Below are 9,999 nucleotides of genomic sequence, written 5' to 3' on the forward strand. Positions count from 1 at the left end.
CTTAGGAGTCAAGTGAGAACACTTGATCATAGGTCATACTCATCGTTTAAGCTCAAGTGGGGTTACCACTTTTACATAAAGCATTGTTGTGTTCACATCTTTAGAGTTGCTTTAGCTCAAGTCTTAGAGTAAAGCTCCCCCTAGATGTGATATCCCCCCTTAGAGGGATGAACTAACCTCGGGTTTTGTCGATGATGACTTCATGTAGATGTTGAAGATGTGGATGCTCAATGTTGATGTAGATCACTTGGAGCTATCCATTTGAGTGAATTGCACTTTCAATACCTACATGGGTTAGTCCCACAAGGAACAAACAAGGATATCCATAGACATAGAGTGATGCACACACAAGATGATGTCCATGAAAACTTTTAGGTTACCTTGTCCCTTGTCTTACCAACAAGAGGGTTTGTGACTCCTTGAACTAGTGCAAGATGTGGAAGTTGATTGCACTTGTTCTTGCCAAAATGATAAGAGTGAAGTATGTTGGCGGAGTCACCCTCAAGAACTCTCTAGTTCTTCTTCTTTTGGATCCACACCATCTTGATGGGAATCCTTGGAGTTGTAGTCGTACTTGATGAAGTGGAACTTGAAGTAGTCTTGGGAATCCACTTGACTAAGGTCTTAGGAGCTTCTTCAAATGCATCAATTTCCTCTTGAAGCTTGTCCTTGCCTTTTTGCTTGTAGTCTTGTGGTGGAAGATCATCTTGAGCTTGTGTCCCCTTGAAAGAAGTATCATACTTCTCTTGTTGAGGAACAAACTTTGTCTTGGGGTATTGATCTTCTTCCCACTCAACTCCATTGGCATTGAACTTTCGTTCAAAACCAACACCTTGATTCTTCCGGTGCATTCCTTGCTTGCGCACAATTTCCTCGAATTGCTTACTCCCGGCAAGGCTTTTGTACACTCCTTTCTCTATAATTCCCTTCAATAAGCTATTTTCTTGCTCAAGTGTAACTTGGCTAAGAGAATCATTAGTGGAATCAAGAGAACTACTAGAAGCAACAATATTGGATTTAGCATGATCATTGTTACTACTAGAGGAAGAATCTTTCTTGTTCTTGTTATTAGACTTGACTTGAGGCATGTAAGTGGATAAGAGTAAACGCTTGGCAATGTGAGAAGAACTTTTCTTGCGGAGATCATCATTGATTGCTTTTAAGAACTCATGCTCTTGCTCAAGATTGAGCTTTTCAAAGCGTAATTTCTCATGAGCTCTTAAAAGTTCTCGATGATCTTCGAAGATAGTTTCATGAGCTAACTTAAGAGTGTTTAGTTCTTTAGTTAGAGCCTCAATCTTCTCCTTATCATTGTCATTCGTTTTATCTTGATTAGCATGATTAATTGACGTTTCATCATAGTATTCATCACTAGAGTTGTCAACAAGCAAATCATCACCTAACAAGTCATCTTCATCACTATTGAAATCAACATACTCGGGGTGTGTTACCTTAGGACCTTTGGCCATGAAGCATCTTCCAATTCCTTCATTTGGTGAGTCAAATATGTCGTAGGAGTTGGTTGACACAAGTGCTAGACCGGCAACACCTTCATCTTGAGTATCTTCGGAGTCGGAGTGATAACTTCTCTCGGAGTGGCTGTCGGAGTCGGAGCCGGATACCCATTCACCAACATGAGCTTGATGTCTTCGTTTTGTGTAGCTCCTTGATGATTTTTCCTTCCTTTCCGAATCCTTGCTTCTCCGTGAGTATCTTCGTTCATAACGATCATCTCTACTCCTTCTCTCTCTTGGTGGTGATTCTTTGCTTCTTCTTTTTGGAGAATCTTCTCTTCTCTTGTAGGGAGCCGTACACTCATTGGAATAGTGTCCGGGTCTTCCACAACTGTAGCAGTTTCGCTCTCGACTAGAAGATCTTTTGTCATTGTAGGACCTTGACTTGAAGCTTCTATCTTTGCTTCTACTCTTGTAGAACTTGTTGAAGTTCTTCACCATTAAGCTCAATTCTTCATTGAAGTTTTGTTTCTCACTTGATGATGTAGGGGCTTCACATGAGGCTTTGTAGGCACCACTTGACTTGTTGTGAAGTTCCTCTTTATCCTTAAGTGACATCTCATGAGCAACAATTCTTCCAATCACCTCCGTTGGCTTGAGATCTTTGTAATTGGGCATCATTTGGATCAATGTGCACACGGTATCATATTTTCCATCCAAGGCTCTTAGAATCTTCTTGATGATGAATCTATCGGTCATCTCTTCACTTCCTAAGCCGGCAATCTCATTTGTGATGAGAGCAAGCCTAGAGTACATTTCAGCGACACCTTCACCATCCTTCATTTTGAACTTGTCAAGTTGACTTTGAAGCACATCCAACTTGGATTCCTTGACGGAGTCGGTACCTTCGTGCATATCAATCAAAGTGTCCCAAATTTCCTTTGCATTCTCAAGACGGCTGATTTTGTTGAATTCTTCGGGGCACAATCCGTTGAAGAGAATATCACAAGCTTGAGCATTGTATTGCAACATCTTCAACTCATCCGCGGTAGCTTCACGGTTTGGTTCTTTCCCATCAAAGAAGTCACCTTGCAAACCAACACACACAATAGCCCAAACGGCGGGGTTATGTCCAAGAATATGCATTTTCATTTTATGCTTCCAACTAGCAAAATTAGTACCATCAAAGTAAGGACCTCTACGGTGATAATTTCCCTCGCTAGACGCCATACTCTCCTAGGTTGTGAAACCAAGGCTATGACCACCAAAAGCTATGGAGATCAAAGCAAATGGAGACCAAAGCTCTGATACCACTTGTAGGATCGAAAGTATGTCTAGAGGGGGGGTGATTAGACTACTTGACCAAATAAAAACTTAACCTTTTCCCAATTTTAGTTCTTGGCAGATTTTAGCTATTATAGGACAAGTCAAGCAATCATCACACAATTCAAGCAAGCATGCAAAGAGTATATTGGCAGCGGAAAGTAAAGCATGCAACTTGCAAGAATGTAAAGGGAAGGGTTTGGAGAATTCAAACGCAATTGGAGACACGGATGTTTTTCCCGTGGTTCGGATAGGTGGTGCTATCCTACATCCACGTTGATGGAGACTTCAACCCACAAAGGGTAACGGTTGCGCGAGTCCACAAAGGGCTCCACCCACAAAGGGTAACGGTTGCGCGAGTCCACAAAGGGCTCCACCCACAAAGGGTCCACGAAGAAGCAACCACCCACAAAGGGTCCACGAAGAAGCAACCTTGTCTATCCCACCATGGCCATCGCCCACACAGGACTTGCCTCACTAGCGGTAGATCTTCACGAAGTAGGCGATCTCCTTGCCCTTACAAACTCCTTGGTTCAACTCCACAATCTTGTCGGAGGCTCCCAAGTGACACCTAGCCAATCTAGGAGACACCACTCTCCAAGAAGTAACAAATGGTGTGTAGGTAATGAACTCCTTGCTCTTGTGCTTCAAATGATAGTCTCCCCAACACTCAACTCTCTCTCATAGGATTTGGATTTTGTGGAAAGAAGATTTGAGTGGAAAGCAACTTGGGAAGGCTAGAGATCAAGATTCATATGGTAGGAATGGAATATCTTGGTCTCAACACAAGAGTAGGTGGTTCTCTCTCAGAACAAATGAGTAGGAATTGTGTATGTGTTCTGATGGCTCTCTCCACGAATGAAGAGGAGGTGGAGGGGTATATATAGCCTCCACACAAAATCCAACCGTTACACACAGTTTTCCAATCTCGGTGGGACCGAATCAACAAACTCGGTCGGACCGAAAATGTAAACCTAGTGACCGTTAGAGATTTTCGGTGGGACTGACATGCAACTCGGTAGGACCGATATGGTTAGGGTTTGGGCATAACGTAATCTCGGTGAGACCGATTACACAAACTCGGTGAGACCGAATTTGGTAATTAGCTAACCAGAGAGTTGGTCAGGCAAACTCGGTGGGACCGATTTGCTCTTTCGGTGAGACCGAAAAGTTACAAAAAGGAAACACTGAATTTACATTGCAATCTCGGTGGGACCGATTCGCTCTTTCGGTGAGACCGAAAAGTTACGAAAGGGAAACAGAGAGTTTGCAATCCCATCTCGGTGAGACCGAGATCCCTATCGGTAGAACCGAATTGCTAGGGTTTGGCAGTGGCTTATGACAAATGAAACTCGGTGGCGCCGGATAGGAAGAATCGGTAGGACCGAGTTTGGCTTAGGGTTTAGGTCATATGTGGATATGGGAAAGTAGTTGAGGGTTTTGGAGCATATCACTAAGCACATGAAGCAAGAGGCTCATTAAGCAACACCTCATCCCTCCTTGATAGTATTGGCTTTTCCTAAAGACTCAATGTGATCTTGGATCACTAAAATATAAAATGAAGAGTCTTGAGCTTTTGAGCTTGAGCCAATCCTTTGTCCTTAGCATTTTGAGGGTTCCACTTTCACATCCATGCCATGCCAATCATTGAGCTTTCCTGAAATAATCATCTTGGAATAGCATTAGCTCAATGAGCTATATGTTGTTATGAATTACCAAAACCACCTAGGGATAGTTGCACTTTCAGAACTCTTCCTCTTTTTTTCTATCGGGAACGAGGGTCGTCGAGGGTCACCGAGCAGTAGAGGAAACCCTAAATAGCAAGTATCGTGGGTGTGAGATACATGTGGCCGTCGGTGTCGGACACTACATCCACGTCCCACAAGTGACGTGGGCGTCGAAGCCACATACACATACATAGCCACATACACATACATAGCCACATACATATTCATCTATGAATAAAAAACATCATAGGTACAATTCATATCGACATTCATACATACATGAAAATAATTATATGAACATCGTGAACAAAAAGATCATCGAGCAAAATTATTTTCCATGAACATACATATAGCCACATTCATATAGAACTTTTGCATATATGAACATATATAGATGATTTTCTAAAAATGTAAATTTTGCTTATATGAACATATATACACAGAGAAAATACATGCATATATAGCCATATCCATACGTACATACATATCGACATTCATACATACATGAAAAAAAATCTATGAACGTATAAACAGAGAGCAGCGGCGGCAATGGGTGGCGTCATCGGGGACGGGGATGGGAAAGGGGGGAGCTCACTGGGGGCGGGCGGCGACGGGGAGAGGAGGCTAGCGACGGGAAGGAGGACGGCGGGCTCGGGGATGCCGGCGACGGGGACGGCGTGCGCGGGGCGGCACGCGGTGACGGGGACGACGTGCTCGGGGTGGCACACGGCGGCGGGGACGAGGAGGCGGGGCTCGGGGCAGGGCGGACAACGGCGGGCTCAGGGCAGGGTGGCCGGCGACGGGCAGGAGGGCGCGACGACGACGACAGCGACAGGGCGTGGCGACGGCGATGGGGCGGGCGCGGCGACAGCAAGCATGTGGGGATGGGGCAGGGCGCGGCGACGGCGACGAGGAGGACGAGCAGCCTGGCGGCATCGGCGATGGGGAATGGAGCAGTTGGCGAAATTTTCGCAAGTGTGGGCTTATATAGGCGGACCTATGGTCCCGGTTCGTCGCACGAACCGGGATGAATGCGCACCTATGGTCCCAGTTGGTGCTACCAACCAGGACCAAAGGCCTCTTTTCGGCAGCCCAAAGGGCGGGAAGCAGAGGCGTTTGGTCCCAGTTGGTCGCACCAACCGGGACTAAAGGGGGGCATTCGTCCTGGTTGGTGTTACGAACCGGTACCAATGCACCCCTTTAGTCCCGGTTGTTGCTACCAACCGGGACCAAACACCCTGTGCTGGAGCGGTGCGGTCGTAAGTTTAGTCCCACCTCGCTAGTTGAGAGGGGCTCGGAGTGGTTTATAAGCCTCGCTGCCACATCCCTCTCGAGCTCCTCTCTATTGCAGGCTTACGGGCCTAATCTATGCACTGCTATGCCTGTTGGGCCTGCTGGGCCTTCTGCGGGCCTGAATCCTGGCCCATGGAAGGGTTTCTAGTCGTATTCAGGCCGTGGAGGCCTAGTAGGTGGCATATTTTTTGTTTTCTTCTTTTGTTTTCTTTTTTGCTTTTTATTTTTTTATTTATACTAAATACTTATAGTTTTTTAGTGATTTCTTTTTCCTTTTAGGTCACAAAAATTATAAACTTTCTATTAGTGCCATTAGTTTTAAAATTTGAATTTTTTTTGTTTTCTTCTTTTGTTTTATTTTTTGCTTTTTATTTTTTTATTTGTACTAAATACTTATAGTTTTAAAATGTATGTGAATCACTAGTTTATGAATAACTTTACTATGAAGTTAGATTTTTCAGTGATTCTTTTTCATGCAAAAACTGGATGCACTTCGTGTACAAAACGGACAATCTCTTTCGAAGTATCAGGGTTCCGGATGAAAGATCATCTGTTACAAAGGGATTTCATTTTCTTGAACTTATTTGAACTCCATATTTTTTCTGTGTTCAAAATGCACCATTCAAAGCCACATCATCAATTTTCAACCCTTTCTGACTTCATTTGTTATTTTTCATGCATTTACTGATTTTTTTTGAGCTATAAGACCCTGAAATTGAAAAGCATTTCAAATGAACTCCGAAAAGGTTGAGAGTTGGCATGGTATCATCATTTCACCCACATAGCATGTGCAACAAAGTTGAGATGGTTATGGCAAAAACTGGATGCACTTCGTGTACAAAACGGACAATCTCTTTCGAAGTATCAGGGTTTCGGACGAAAGATCATCTGTTACAAAGGGATTTCATTTTCTTGAACTTATTTGAACTCCATATTTTTTCTGTGTTCAAAATGCACCATTCAAAGACACATCATCAATTTTCAACCCTTTCCAACTTCATTTGTTATTATTCATGCATGTACTGATTTTTTTGAGCTATAAGACCCTAAAATTGAAAAGCATTTCAAATGAACTCTGAAAAGGTTGAAAGTTGGCATGGTACCATCATTTCACCCACATAGCATGTCCAACAAAGTTGAGATGGTTACGGCAAAAACTAGATGCACTTCGTGTACAAAACGGACAATCTCTTTCGAAGTATCAGGGTTTTGGACGAAAGATCATCTGTTACAAAGGGATTTCATTTTCTTGAACTTATTTGAACTCCATATTTTTTGTGTGTTCAAAATGCACCATTCAAAGCCACATCATCAATTTTCAACCCTTTCTGACTTCATTTGTTATTTTTCATGCATTTACTGATTTTTTTGAGCTATAAGACCCTGAAATTGAAAAGCATTTCAAATGAACTCCGAAAAGGTTGAAAGTTGGCATGGTATCATCATTTCACCCACATAGCATGTGCAACAAAGTTGAGATGGTTACGGCGAAAACTGGATGCACTTCGTGTACAAAACGGACAATCTCTTTCGAAGTATCAGGGTTTCGGACGAAAGATCATCTGTTACAAAGGGATTTCATTTTCTTGAACTTATTTGAACTCCATATTTTTTCTGTGTTCAAAATGCACCAATAAAGCCACATCATCAATTTTCAACCCTTTCTGACTTCATTTGTTATTTTTCATGCATTTACTGATTTTTTGAGCTATAAGACCCTAAAATTGAAAAGCTTTTCAAATGAACTCCGAAAAGGTTGAAAGTTGGCATGGTATCATCATTTCACCCACATAGAATGTGCAACAAAGTTGAGATGGTTACGGCAAAAACTAGATGCACTTCGTGTACAAAACTGACAATCTCTTTCGAAGTATCAGGGTTTCCGACGAAGTTGGCATAGCATACTCGTGTGTTACAAAGTTGGCATGGTATCATCATAATAGTTGCGGGAGAAAGTCTTCACTTTTTCTTCGCTTGTGTCATTTGCTTATTGCACCGTAACCATGGATAATCTTCATCATTTATCAGGATGCTTGGGTCAGCCTTGACATTGAAGGGAGGAATTTCATGAAACTTTTCATAATCTTCAGACATGTCTATCTTGCCGTCCACTCCCAGGATGTCCCTTTTTCCTGAAAGAACTATGTGGCGCTTTGGCTCATCGTATGATGTATTCGCTTCCTTATCTTTTCTTTTTCTCGGTTTGGTAGACATGTCCTTCACATAGATAACCTGTGCCACATCATTGGCTAGGACGAACGGTTCGTCAGTGTACCCAAGATTTTTCAGATCCACTGTTGTCATTCCATACTATGGGTCTACCTGTACCCCGCCGCCTGACAGATTGACCCATTTGCACTTAAACAAAGGGACCTTAAAATCAGGTCCGTAGTCAAGTTCCCATATGTCCAGTATGTAACCATAATATGTGTCCTTTCTGCTCTCGGTTGCTGCATCAAAGCGGACACCGCTGTTTTGGTTGGTGCTCTTTTGATCTTGGGCGATTGTGTAAAAATGTATTCCCATTTATCTCGTATCCTTTGCAAGTCAATACAGTCAAAGATGGTCCCCTGGACAACAAGTACAACTCATCACAAACAGTGTTGTCACCTCTGAGACGTGTTTCCAACCAACTATTGAAAGTCCTAATGTGTTCACATGTAATCCAGTCGTCGCACTGCTGAGGGTGTTTGGAGCACAGACTGTTCTTGTGTTCATCGACATACGGGGTCACCAAGGTAGAGTTCTGTAGAACTGTGTAGTGTGCTTGAGACCAAGAATATCCGTCCCTGCATATTATTGAGTCACTTCCAAGAGTGCCTTTTCCAGTCAGTCTCCCCTCATACCACAATTTAGGGAGACCTATCTTCTTAAGGCCAGGAATGAAGTCAACACAAAACCTGATAACATCCTCTGTTTGATGGCCCATGGAGATGCTTCCTTCTGGCCTAGCGCGGTTACGGACATATTTCTTTAGGACTCCCATGAACCTCTCAAAGGGGAACATATTGTGTAGAAATACAGGCCCCAAGATGACAATCTCGTCGACTAGATGAACTAGGACGTGCATCATGATATTGAAGAAGGATGATGGGAACACCAGCTCGAAACTGACAAGACATTGCGCCACATCACTCCTTAGCCTTGGTAAGATTTCTGGATCGATCACCTTCTGAGAGATTGCATTGAGGAATGCACATAGCTTCACAATGGCTAATCGGACGTTTTCCGGTAGTAGCCCCCTCAATGCAACCGGAAGCAGTTGCGTCATAATCACATGGCAGTCATGAGACTTTAGGTTCTGAAACTTTTTCTCTGGCATATTTATTATTCCCTTTATATTCGACGAGAAGCCAGTCGTGACCTTCATACTGAGCAGGCATTCAAAGAAGGTTTCTTTCTCCTCTTTCATAAGAGCGTAGCTGGCAGGACCTTTATACTGCTTCGGAGGCATGCCGTCTTTTTCGTGCAAATGTTGCAGGTCCTCCCGTGTGCCTCAGGTGTATCTTTTGTCTTCCCATACACGCCCAAGAAGCCTAGCAGGTTCACACAAAGGTTCTTCGTCATGTGCATCACGTCGATTGAAGAGCGGACCTCTAGGTCTTTCAAGTAGGGTAGGTCCCAAAATATAGATTTCTTCTTCCACATGGGTGCGTGTCCCTCAGCGTCATTCGGAACAGCTAGTCCACCGGGACCCTTTCCAAAGATTACGTGTAAATCATTGACCATAGCAAGTACATGATCACCGGTACGCATGGCGGGCTTCTTCCGGTGATCTGCCTCGCCTTTGAAATGCTTGCCTTTCTTTTGACATTGATGGTTGGTCGTAAGAAATCGGCGATGGCCCAGGTACACATTCTTCCTGCATGTGTCCAGGTATATACTTTCAGTGTCATCTAAACAATGCGTGCATGCGTGGTATCCTTTGTTTGTCTGTCCTGAAAGGTTACTGAGAGCGGGCCAATCGTTGATGGTCACGAACAGCAATGCCTTAAGGTTAAATTCCTTCTGTCTATGCTCATCCCACATACGTACACCGTTTCCATTCCACAGCTGTAAAAGTTCTTCAACTAATGGCCTTAGGTACACATCAATGTCGTTGCCGGGTTGCTTAGGGCCTTGGATGAGAACTGGCATCATAATGAACTTCCGCTTCATGCACATCCAAGGAGGAAGGTTATACATACATAGAGTCACAGGCC

The sequence above is a fragment of the Triticum aestivum genome, chromosome 4A (assembly GCF_018294505.1).
Source record: "Triticum aestivum cultivar Chinese Spring chromosome 4A, IWGSC CS RefSeq v2.1, whole genome shotgun sequence".
NCBI lineage: Eukaryota > Viridiplantae > Streptophyta > Magnoliopsida > Poales > Poaceae > Triticum > Triticum aestivum.